The sequence below is a fragment of the Nomascus leucogenys genome, chromosome 22a (assembly GCF_006542625.1).
Source record: "Nomascus leucogenys isolate Asia chromosome 22a, Asia_NLE_v1, whole genome shotgun sequence".
Taxonomy (NCBI): domain Eukaryota; kingdom Metazoa; phylum Chordata; class Mammalia; order Primates; family Hylobatidae; genus Nomascus; species Nomascus leucogenys.
Genome location: NC_044402.1, coordinates 119402293 through 119415832, shown reverse-complemented (window position 1 = coordinate 119415832; position 13540 = coordinate 119402293). Strand labels below are relative to the sequence as shown.

The following is a 13540-nucleotide window of genomic DNA, read 5'->3' as shown; positions in this document are numbered from 1 at the left end:
TGATCTATCTCCCCTCTGCCCCTTCATAAGCTGTGAGGAAGGCGGAAAAATACAATGAATAGGCAACAACTATTCCACTACAAAACTTCAGCAAGGACAAGCAATGTTCTTTTGTAAAAGATAACTGTCTTGTTATTTGGGAGCTTTTGTGAAATTTTCTTTTTTTTTGAAACAGCGTCTCACTCTGTTGCCCAGGCTGGAGTAGAGTGGTACAATCTTGGCTCACTGCAACCTCTGCCTCCCGGGTTCAAGTGATTCTCCTGCCTCAGCCTTCCAAGTAGCTGGGATTACAGGCGCCCGCCACCATGCCTGGCTAATTTTTGTATTTTTAGTAGAGATGGGGTTTCACTATGTTGACTAGGCTGGTTTTGAACTCCTGACCTCAAGTGATCCACCCACCTCGGCCTCTCAAAGTGCTGGGATTACAGGTGTGAGCCACCGTGGCCAGCCAATTCTTTTTTTTCTTTTTAGACAAGGTCTCCCTCCGTCACCAAGGCTGGAATGCAGTGGTGTAGTCGTAACTCACTGCAGCCTAGGACTCCTGGGCTCAAACGATCTGCCCACCTCAGTCTCCCGAGTAGCTAGGACTACCGGTACACACTACCATGCCTAGCTAATTTTTTACTTTATTTTATTTTTATAGCAATAGAGTTCCACTATGTTGCCCAGGCTGGTCTCAAACTCCTGTCCTCAAATGATCCTCCTGCCTTGGCCTCCCAAAGCTCTGGGATTATAGGCATGAGCCACCACACCCAGCATGGTGGTGCACATCTGTAACAGATAGTATTTTAAATACTATCTGTTAATAAAAGCAGCCAGAGCTCCTTGAAAAATGGCTGATTCCAAGGTTGGGGCAGGGAGAGCAGGAGATGGGCCTGGAATATTTTGTGCTGCCAAAAAGTAAGGAAGTGGTCAAAATTTGATAGAGACATGTCAAAAGACCATAGATACAGCTAACATCATACTTAATAGTGAATTATGAGATGCTTTTCCTCTAAGATTAGGAATAAGATAAGGATGTCTACTCTCTCCATTTCTTTTTTATTTTATTTATTTATTTATTTACTTTGAGACGGAGTCTCACTCTGTTGCCCAGGCTGGAGTGCAGTGGCACGATCTCAGCTCACTGCAACCTCCGCCTCCCAGGTTCAAGTGGTTCTTCTGCCTCAGCCTCCCGAGTAGCTGGGGATACAGGCACGTGCCACCACACCCAGCTAGTTTTTTTTTTTTTTTTTTTTTTTTTGTATTTTTAGTAGAGATGGGGTTTCACCATATTGGCCAGGCTGGTCTCAAACTCCTGACCTCGTGATCTGCCCTCCTTGGCCTCCCAAAGTGCTGGGATTACAGGCATGAGCCACCATGCCTGACCTCCATTTCTACTAGACCCTATACTAGAAATTCTAAGCAGTGTGACATGGTAAGAAAAAGAAATCAAAGATATACAGATTGGAAAGGAAGAAGCAAAACTGTCATTATTTGTAGGACATATGATCTTGTACATAGAAAATCCTGGCTGGGCACATTGGCTCACACCTGTAATCCCAATACTTTGGGAAGATGAAATAAAAGGATCACTTAAGACCATGAGTTTGAGAACAGCCTGAGCAATATAGGGAAACATTATCTCTACAAAAAATTTTAAAAATTAGCATAAGCCTGTAGTCCCAGCTACTTAGGAGGCTGAAGTGGGAGGATCACTTGAGCCTGGGAGGTCGAGGTTGCAGTGAGCCATGACTGCAGCACTGAACTTCAGCCTGGGTGACAGAGTAAGACCCTGTCTTTAAAAAAAAAAAAAAAAAAAGAGAGAGAGAGAAAAAATCCTAAAACATCTATCAAATAAAAAATCCTACTAGAACTAATAACCAAGTTTAGTAAGGTCACAGAATACACAATCAATATATGAAAGTCAGTTTTAGTTCTACATACTAGCAACAAACAAACAACATGTAAAAACGAAATACACAATTCCATTCACAACAGCACCAAAAAGAATAAAGTATCTAAGAATAGGGACTTCTGGTTCCAAAATGACAGTGTAGAAGCAAGCTGGCTTCACTCTCCTTCACAGAAAACCAAACACAAATACACAGCACCAAGATTATCACCAGTAAAATCCCAGAACTCAAATACGAAGAGGAGATAGTTCCTGGGACCACAGAGAAGGGAAAAAATTCTGATAAGGTGATAAGAAAACTGGACTTCCACATCTGCAGCATCCCCTCCCTCAATCTTCCTGGGACCAAGGACATAGAAAACTTGCCCCCAACTCACAATTTCTAAACTGGAAAAAGTGAGATCGAGATAGACAACCAGGTTGGGCGCAGTGGCTCACGTCTGTAATCCCAGCACTTCGGGAGGCCGAGGCAGACGGATCACCTGAGGCCAGGAGTTCGAGACCAGCCTAGCCAACATGGCGAAACCCCGTCTCTACTAAAAATATAAAAAATTAGCCGGGCATGGTGGTGGGCATCCATAATCCCAGCTACTCGGGAGGCTGAGGCAGGAGCATCGCTTGAACCTGGGAGGTGGAGGCTACAATGAGCTGAGATAATGCCATTGCATTCCAGCCTGGGCAACAAGAACAAAACTATGCCCCCCCTTAAAAAAAAAAAAAAAAATAGACCACCAGCTTCCCTGTCCATGCCTCAACCCACAGAAAGCATCAAGAGTGCCTGAAGAGAGAAATATCCCTAAAGACAGCCAGAAATAAAGCAAGAAGGTGGGACTACCATACTCAGCCCTGGACTCTCTGCTCTGTAACTTAGCCAAAGGAGATACCAAATCAGAGTGGCTGTTCAGCAACACCACTCTCTATAGGAGGTATGTTCTACAGGTCTCCTGGGCACAAACCCCTAGCCAGCCTTCCCACATTGTCAGGATATTCCTTTTGGGACCTCCTCCATTTGGGAAGGGCAGTGCTCCAAAGCAGGGTCCCCAACTCCTGGGCCACAGACTGGTACCGGTCCATGGCCTGTTAGGAAACCAGGCCACACAGCAGGAACTGAGCACTGGGCAAGCAGGCATTACCACCTAGGCAAGCATTACCGCCTGAGATCCACCTCCTACAGGCTCAGTGGCAGCATTAGATTCGCATAGGAGCACTCACCCTATTATGAACTGCCCATGTAAGGGATCTAGGTTGTGTGCTTCTTATGAGAATCTAATGCCTGATGATCTGTCACTATCTCCCATCACCCCCAGATGGGTCCATCTAGTTGCAGGAAAACGACTCCCACTGATTCTACATTATGGTGAGTTGTATCATTATTTCATTATGTATTACAATGTATTTACAGAAATAAAGTGCACAAAAAATTTAATGTGCTTGAATCATCCCCAAACCATCCCCCCCCCCACCCACCCCAGTCAGTGGAAAAATTGTCTTCCACAAAACTAGTCTCTGGAGCCAAAAAGGTTGGGGACCGCTGCTCTAAAGCCAAGACAAACCTGGGGCCAAGATGCCATCTAGTGTTGAAAAAGAGGTAGTGACCTAGTGATTTAAAAAAAAGATAGTCAACAGGTTAAGTTACAAAAAATCTCTAAACAAACATATCCAATAATAACTGAAACAAGCCAGACAGATAAGTCTGGAATAAATAATCCTTCAGTGTAAAGACATACACATATATGCACAAGAAATAACAGCAAACAGAGAACTATGACAAAGCAAGAAATGGACAAAGCAAGAAAACAGTGACTGACTCTAATGAGGCATTAATACATGAGCTCTCTAACCAGGAACTCAAAATAGCAGGGTTTTTTTGTTGGTTTTTTTTTTTTTGAGACAGAGTCTCGCTCGTCTGTCACCCAGGCTGGAGCACAGTGGTGTGAACTCGGCTCACTGCAAGCTCCACCTCCTGGGTTCATGCCATTCTCCTGCCTCAGCCTCCCAAGTAGCTGGGACTACAGGCACCCGCCACCACGCCCGGCTAATGTTTTGTATTTTTAGCAGAGACAGGGTTTCACCATGTTAGCCAGGATGATCTCGATCTCCTGATCTTGTGATCCACCCTCCTCGGCCTCCCAAACAAAATAGCAGTTTTAAGGAAACTTGGTGATCTCCAAGATAACACAGAAAAGCAACTCAGAAATTTATCAGAGAAATTTAACAAAGAGATTGTTAATAATAATTTTTAAAACAAATCTTAGAACTGAGAAATAAATTTGCTTCTCTGAAAAATTTACTAGAGGCTCTCAACAGCACAATGAATCAAGCAGAGGAAAATATTAGTGAGCTTGAAGACAGTCTATCTGAAAATACACAAAGGAGAAAAAAGAAAACAGAATGAAAAGCAACAAAGATAACCTATAAGATACAGAAAACTACCTCAAAAGACCAAATCTAACAATTACTGGTATTCAAGAGGGAGCTAAACAAGGGACGGGGTGGCTTAGTAAAAGAAATTAGCAGGCTGGGCACGGTGGCTCACACCTGTAATCCCAGCACTTTGGGAGGCTGAGGTGGGTGGATCATTTGAGGTCTGGAGCTTGAGACCTGCCTGACCAACATGGTGAAACCCCATCTCTATTAAAAATACAAAAATTAGCTGGCGTGGTGGTGCACACCTGTAATCCCAGCTACAGGCTACGGGAGGCTGAGGCAGGATAATCACTTGAACCTGGGAGGCGAAGGTTGCAGTGAGCTGAGATTGCACCACTACACTCCAGCCTGGGCGACAGAGTGAGACTCCATCTCAAAAAAAAAAGAAAGAAAGAAACTAGTTACTGGTCTATAAGAAATTTCACAAAAGAGGCCAGGCGTGGTGGCTCACGCCTAAAATCCCAGCACTTTGGGAGGCTGAGGCAGGTGGATCACTTGAGGCCAGGAGTTCAAGATCAGCCCAGCCAAGACGGTGAAACCCCATTTCTACTAAAACCAGAAAAAATTAGCTGGATGTGGTGGCATACACCTGTAATCCCAGCTACTTATGAGGGTGAGGCATAAGAATCGCTTGAACCTGGGAGGCGGAGGTTGCAGTGAGCTGAGATGGTGCCACTGCACTCCAGCCTGGGCCTGAGAGACTGAGACTCTGTCTCGGAAAAAAAATAAACAACAGAAAATTTTTCAAAACTTGAGAGAGATACATATATCCAAGTCCAAGAAGGTCAGGGAACACCAAACAGATTCAACCCAAATAAGACTACCCCTAGGCATATAATAATTAAACCTCTCAAGGTTCAAGGGCAAATAGAATATTTTAAAAGGAGCAAGAGAAAAGAAGCAAATACATGTAAGGGAGCTCCAATTCATCCGGCAACAAAATTCTCCTCAGAAATTATCCAAGTGAGAGAGTGAAACATTTCAAAGTGCTGAAAGAAACTACCCTCTAAGAATACTGTATCCAACAAAACTACCCTTCAAATATGAGATAGTCTTTCCCAGATAAACAAAAGCTGAAAGAATTCACTACCACCAGACCCGTCTTAAAAGTAATGCTAAAGATAGTTCTTCAATTTGAAGGGGAAAAAAAAACTAACATGCAAAAAGAAAACATTTGAAGGTATAAAATCCACTAGTAAAATTAGGTAAATGGACAAACCCAAATAGTCTAATACTCTAATGATGATATGCAATTTAATCATAACTCTAGTATGAAGCCCAAAAGACAAACTTGTCAAAAATAATAATAGCTACAGCAACTTCTTAAGAAATCGGCAAATAAGGCTGGGCGTGGTGGCTCACATCTGTAATCCCAGCACTTTGGGAGGCTGAGGCGGGCAGATCACTTGAGGCCAGGAGTTCAAGACCAGCCTGGCCAATACGGTGAAACCCCGTCTCTACTAAAAATACAAAAATTAGCCAGGTGTGGTGGGGTGTGCCTGTAATCCCAGCTACTTGGGAGGCTGAGGCAGGAGAATCGCTTGAACACAGAGAATCGCTTGAACCCAGGAGGTGGAGGTTGCGGTGAGCCAAGATCACGCCACTACACTCCAGCCTGGATGACAGCGCGAGACTTTGTCTCCAAAAAAAAAAGGCAATATAAAAATATGTAAATTGAGACACAAAAAGTTAAAATGTATGGGGGACAGAGTTAAAGTGTAGAATGTTTTTATGGTTCTTTATTTGTTCATTTCTATTCTTTTGGAGTTCAAGACCAACCTGGGAAACACAGTGAGATCCTATCTCTACAAAAAAAAAAACTAAAAAATTAGCTAGGCATGATGGCACACACCTGTAATCCCAGCTACTTGGGAGGCTAAGGTAGGAGAAGCACTTGAGCCCAGGAGATCGAGGCTGTGGTGAGCCGTGAATACACCACTGCATTCCACGCTAGGGGACAGAGCAAGATTCTGTCTCAAAAAAAAAAACAAAAAAAAGTTATCATCTCTTAAAATGACTTGTTCTAGGGTGGGCGCAGTGGCTCATGCTTGCACTTTGGGAGGCCAAAGTGTGAGGATCGTTTGAGCCCAGGAGTTCAAGACCAGCCTGGGAAACATAGCAAGACCCATCTTTACAAATAATAATAAAAAATAAAAATTAACTGGGTGTGGTGGCATGTGCCTATGGTCCCAGCTACTCGGGGAGCTGAGGTAGAAGGATTGCCTGAACCCAAGAAGTTGAGACTGCGGTGAGCCATGATCACGCCACTGCACTCCAGCCTGGATGACAGGGTGAAACCCTGTCTCAATAAAAAATAAAATAAGAAAATAAAATCAGTATAAGCTGTTTTTTGTAAGTCTCACAATAACCACAGATAACCGCAAAAGCCTGTAATAAATCCAGTAAAAATAAAAAGCAATTAATTAAACCATACTACTAGAAAAAACTACGAAAACAGTAAGAAAGAGGAGTTACAAAGCAACCACAAATCAAGCAGCAAATGGCAGTAGTAAGTCCTTACTTATCAATAACAACACTGAATGTAAATGGACTATGAATAAAGGAAATGTGGTATATATACACAATGGAATACTATGGAGCCATAAACAAAGAATGAAATCCCATCATTTGCAGCAACATGGATGGAACTGGAGGTCATTATGTTAAGTAAAATAAGCCAAGCACAGAAAGACAAATATGGCATGTTCTCTCACTCATAAGTGGGAGCTTAAAAAAGTGGATTTCAGAATATAGAGAACAGATGGGTGGTTAACAGAGGCCAGGAAGAGTAGGGGGAAGGGTAGGCCTGTTTCAGGTAATGGAGCAAGAAGTAAGTCCATTTGCTTGAGTCATTCACTGTTAAAATCTATTTCTACCAGTATAATTTCAAAGAAAAGTTGAAGTTGATTGGTGTGCTACCTGCCTTCTGGTCTGAGGAAAACCAAACTTCCCTTTAAGTAGTAATGAGGTTTTAAAAAAATTTTTTTTAATTTTGCAATTATCTCAGACTTGCAAAAAGTTAGAAAAATAGTACAAAGAATTCCTGTTTACCCTTTACCCCAGATTCATCAAATGTTAATGCTTTAACCACATTTGTTTTATTATTCATATTCTCTCTCACATATATCTCTGTGTGAACTGGTTTTTGAAATGTTTGAGCGTAAGTTGCAGACATGACACCGCTTTACATCTGAATACTTCCTAAAAACTTCCTAAATGTTTGCTAAAGCCAGGATATTCTCTTATACTCAAAAAAATTGGCGTTGATAATACTATAAACTATATTACTATTATCTATATACAGATCTTATCCAAATATTGCCAATTGTCCCATCAATGTCCTTTAACTGGCCCAGGATCACAAGTTGTATTCACCTGTCATATCTTTTTAGTCTCCTTTAATCTGTAATAGTTCCTCAGCCTTTATTTTTCTTTAATGAGCTTGACACTTCTGAAGAATACAGACCAGTTATTCTAAAGAATGAAACTCAATTTGGCTTTGTCTGAAGTGATGATATATCCTTAGTTGCATCATATGATGAGGCCCATGTCAATTTGTACTATTACTAATGATGATATTATGTGCTTCATGATATGATGCACTTAAGGATATATCATCACTTCTGCAATTTCCAAACAAAAATCCATCATCTTGAATGTGTATTTGTACCCATTAATCAACCTCTCTAAATGGCCAGTGAATTTGTAAACTCTGGCTCAAGGGGAGTTCAAGGAAAGGCATATTACTCAAGCCTGGCAGATAAAGTTTAATGGAAGCACTTTCTCTAGGACCCACCAACATACAAGCTGGTAGGAGGTCTCCAATACCTAGAGGGAAAATGCTATTTAAATGTGATTCTGTGTAAAACCTCATATCCCAATAAAACACAAGTCCTTGTTGTGCCCTCAACTGAGAAAACAGTTGCTGTCAGCACCCGGCTGAGAAACAGGAACCCAGAGGCTGAAATAAGGATTTTAGGGCTAGAGTCAAGGAAACAAGGGGAGCACTGTGGCAAGCTCAAGGGTTCTATAACCACTGTTATTCAAAAGAAAGGAACATGTTATCTGTTAATCTCCTTGAAAGTAAGGTGGGAATGTCAGATTCTAACAAAGTCATGCTAGGGGAAAGTGAGAGAGAACAGATCAATCACATTCCCCTTTTGTCCAATTAATCTTTCAGAGTCAGGGCCAAGAAATAAGCTGTAACTACACAAAGAAGACTTCAATAATAAATATGCAGGCAGAAGGGGCTCAGTCCCTGGACAGGCATCCATACAACACAGAAACTCCCAACATGCCTGTCATAATGATGCTTTCACCCTGACCTCAGCAGATCTTCAATTCCACTTAATCCATCAACAAGTCCTTCCAGCTTCAAATATATGTCTTTGAATCCGGCTATTCTTCCCCATTTCCACTGTCATTACCTTAGTCAAGCTACCATCATCTCTCAACTGCTGATTTCCTGGCTTCTATATCATCTATTTTCCAGACAGTGGCCACTTTTTCAAAACACAGTACTCTTTTAAAAACACAGCTTAAGACCATCTGATGGCTTCAAGGACTATGTGATCTGATTCCTGACTCTCTGACCTTATCCAGAGCCACTCTTCCCCTCATGAGGAACGTTTCCACCCCTGGATCTTTGTGGTTCCCTCTGAAACACTTAGATCTTTGAATGGCTCGCTTAGTTCTTTCACTCAGTATTCAGCTAAAAAGGCCTTCCTTGTCAATCCTATCTAATATTGTCCTACCCCAATCATTCCCTATTTCATTACCTTGTTTTATTCCATTTCATTCCTCCACTATCTAAAATTATTATATATTTATATTTCCTTACACTTGGCTCGAAAAAAAAAAAAAAAGATGAACAAAGAAGCTGGTAATTTTTTTAAAAACTACCAATGAGGTTAGAAACAGACAGAGATGACATCTGTGTATACCTTTTCCTATAATTTTAATTTCTTTTTTTTTGTTTGAGACCAGGTCACTTGGTCACCAAGGTTTGACCTCCTGGGCTCATGGTCCTCCTATCTCACCCTCCCAAGGAGCTGGAACTACTGGTGTGTTCCACCACACCCAGCTAACTTTTTTATTTTTTGTAGAGATAAGGTCTTGCTATCTTGCCAGGGCTAGTCTCAAACTCCTGGGCTCAAGCGATTCTCCCACCTCAGCTTCCCAAAGTGCTGGGATTGCAGACATGAACCCCTACACCTGGCCCTAATTTTAACTTCTGAGTTTTTAAATTTTTTTTTTTAAAATAGAGACAGAGTCTCACTATGTTGCCCCAGTTGGTCTCGAATTCCTGGCCTCAAGTGATCCTCTTGCCTCAGCCTCTCAAAGTGCTAAGATTACAGGCATGAGCCACTGGGCCTGGCTATTTTAAAATAAAAACCTCAATTATATATGCATTTCTTTGCTATCTGTCTATCTTCCAGAATGAAAGCTCTTTGAGCACAGGGACTTTTTCACAGAGCTTATGTATCCAGCCCTAGAATGGTAATCAGGGCTTATTAAATATTTGCTGAATAAACAAATGCATCTACAACAGCTATGACCAGCTAAGGGGGAAAAAGTTTTTTCGCTCCCTTACATAGTCACTCTTAACACAGTACAGAATATTTCACCTCTGGTCATCAAAATGTGTGTGAGGCACACACACCAAGGAATGTTCCAGAGGCCACCAGCTGGATATCCTATAATTCAATTCTGACACTATTTACCTAAAGATAGCATCAGATCCCACAGGTTAAGGGCTCAGTACCACAAGGCTGCTTCCACTTCAGATGCCAATTGCAAGGCACAGGTTGTGACCTGTGCTTCTGATTGATTTGCTGTAAATTGGTGTTCCCTGGCCAGGCGCGGTGACGCACACCTGTAATCCCAGCACCTTGGGAGGGGCGAATCGCTTGAGCCCAGGAGTTCCAAATTAGCCTGGGCCACATGGCAGAACCCCATCTCTTAATTAATTAATTAATTAATTGGAGTAAATTGAGGTTCCCAAACCCCCCCATGGGGTTTGATCAATTTGTTAGAACAACTCATAGAACTCAGGGAAACACTTCACTTACATTTACCTATTTATTACAAAGGATACAGATGAACAGCCACATGGAAGAGATACATGATGCATAGGGCAAGGGATGGGGGAAAGGGCTTGGAGATTCTGTGCTCTTACCGGGAGTGCCAGGTACATTCATGTGCTGAACAAACCCTGTCCTTTTGGGTTTTTATGCAGGTTTCATTAATAGCATGACTGAATAAATCACTGGCCATCGGTAGTCAGCTCAACCTTTGGCTCCACTCCCCTTCCTAGAAGTTGGGGGATGGAACTGAAAGTTCCAACCCTCTAATCACATGGTTGGTTCTCTCAGCAATCAGCCTCCCATCTTGAGGCTATTCAGGAGTCCCCAGCTATCAATCATCTCATTAGCATATAAAAAGACACTTATCACTTAGAAGTTCTGAAGGTTTTAGGAGCCAGAAACCAGGGGCACACCCCAATTATGTATTTCTTTTTTTTTTTTTTTTTTTGAGACTGGAGTCTTTGTTGCCCAGGCTGGAGTGCAATGGTATGATCTCGGCTCACTGCAACCTCTGCCTCCCGCATTCATGCAATTCTCCCGCCTCAGCCTCCCGAATAGCTGGGATTACAGGCACCCGCCATCGTGCCCGGATAATTTTTGTATTTTTGTAGAGACAGGGTTTCACCATGCTGACCAGGCTGGAGTATTTCTTATTATATCACAATATCACATCAGCAAAGCCACGAGTTGGACCTATTCATATGAAAAAGGCGTTCCCCTCTTACCACCAGCTCCTTGTTGCTATTTTTTACTCAGAGCGTGCACTCTGCCACAGCTGTACCCAACCCCTTCAATAGTGTCTTTCCTCCTCCTGAGGCCAATCCAAAATCCTCCATAGTTCTTTCATCCTCCCCCACATCAAATCAATCTGCTCTCACAATGTCAACTATTATCTGCAGAAGAGTCATTTTGCAGATTTGTCCTCTCAAGTTTCATGTCTGCATCACCAACTGCCTGTTCCACCTTTCCAAATGCATGTCCAACCACTTCAATCTAGTGTGTCAAACTAGCTCTCCACTCCTGATCGTCCCATTTCCTTGAGTGGACCCTTCTTTCTCCAAATCACCTAAGAGGAATACTAAGTTATTTCTGACTTTTTCCTTTACTTTATTTCCCCAAAAGGAAACCAGTCACAAAATTTAAGACACTGTCTACTTAGCATTCTTCCTCCTTTTATTATTTCCACCATGCCCCTAGATCTGGACTTACTGCAACAGCATTGACTGAAGCATGTGTCTCCAAGGTATGCCCTTCCTAATTCCACCCTGCAGGCAACCTCCAGATTAATTTTGCTGTATTGCTTCATCAGGTCAATCCCTTTTCAAAAATGGTCCATGAGCACTTACTAAACACCATGGTGGCCCACCTGCATCAGAATAACCTGAGATGCAAAGTCCTGAGATTCACCTTCAAGAGGATTCAGTTGGTGTGGAGTAGGGCCATGATTCTGCAGTTTTAACAAGCATTCCAGATGACTGTCATGTGAGATTTCTTAGCTTTGGTCCACAAGACTCCATAGTCGACCCTTAATCTTTTTTTTTTTTTTTTTAAGTCTTATTTCCATTTCCTCCTACCTTGAACTGCGCTGGTCTTACACTAAACTCATGGAATAAACCTTTCAAATGCCTGTCTGCAGGGCTTTACTCCACTAAGCTTCTTCCTTGTGAATCCTTACCATATTTTATTTACCTTTTCCAGACCCAGCTCAAGACCCACCCTCTCCATGAGCACCTGTTGTGTGTCCCTCTCACGTGATACTTTCCCAAGGCTACCTCACACCACTGTTCACTTACCACATGGATATGCCCTATAAGCTTCATGATGGCTTTTATAGGAAATCTCTGGGGATCTTTAACCTCAAATACAGAGCCACGCTGGCAGAAGGGGGTGGGAAGAACCCTGGTCCAGTTTGGCCTCCTATTAGCAATATTGCCCAAGTCTCCTCCCCCAACAACGTTATGGAACACTAAGTCTTCCTAGAACAAAAGTTTTAAAAACAATTGACTTGGAAACGATGGATATGTTCAATGTGAATTATACCTCCACAAAACTGTCAAAAATAAAACTTGAATAAAGGGGTAAGAGTGAAGAATAAAAAATTGCAGAAAGTTGTATAGATCAACAAAATGGCCTGAAACATCCCCTTCTATTTGCATGGCTGCCTCAGCCCAGTCTCTAACCCCTCCAACACCAAGTGCAGGACTGTTAAGGTAGCAGCCTGACTGATGTCCCTGGCTCCAGACTCTCCCCTTTAAAACACCCATTCTCAGGAATCTGAACATCCTACTTTGTCATCTTCATGCAGCATTTGGAAAATGCCTATACAGTTCTGTCCTCCAATCTTTATGGGGTAATTTTGCCTCAAGTTTCCTCCTTACAGGAATGTGAACGATTAGTAGCCTATGTTAGAAAATCTACTGCTGGCCGGGCGCAGTGGTTCATGCCTGTAATCCCAGCACTTTGGGAGGCCGAGGTGGGCAGATCACCCGAGGTCGAGAGTTCGAAACCAGCCTGAGCAACATGGAGAAACCCCGTTTCTACTAAAAATACAAAATTAGCCAGGCATGGTGGCGCATGCCTGTAATCCCAGCTACTTGGGAGGTTGAGGCAGGAGAATCGCTTGAACCCGGAAGGCGGAGGTTGCGGTGAGCCCAGATTGTGCCATTGCGCTCCAGCCTGGGCAACAAGAGTGAAACTGCGCCTCAAAAGTGAAAAAAAAAAAAAGAAAAGAAAATCTATTGCTGCTGTCGCAAACCAACAAGTCTCCAGGGACCAGGCCCAGACCAACTTGGACAAGGTATCTATTTCTAGAGAAAGCAATTATTCATTACCCACTGATTAAATCACTCTCCTACAAGAGAGTGTGGCTCTTGGGAAATGCAGTTTCCCTTTCCTCCTTCAACTAGGTGTTTCCCTCGGTCACTGGGGGAACTCAGGACATCAGAAATGGTTCAGTCCACAAGATCTCTGAGAGATTACCTCAATTGCTCAACAGTTATGTTAGAAGATAGAACTGACAGACTCATGCCTGTAATCCCAACACTTTGGGAGGCCGAGGCGGGTGGATCACAAGGTCAGGAGATCGAAACCATCCTGGTTAACACAGTGAAACCCCATCTCTACTAAAAATACA

The 13540-nt window shown here is 42.6% G+C and overlaps 1 protein-coding gene across 4 annotated transcripts in view; it reads right to left on the bottom strand.

The window, feature by feature from the left end:
- Positions 1–13540, bottom strand: part of TTLL4 (tubulin tyrosine ligase like 4) — a 45232-nt gene that overhangs the window by 24231 nt on the left and 7461 nt on the right. The window lies entirely within an intron of this gene.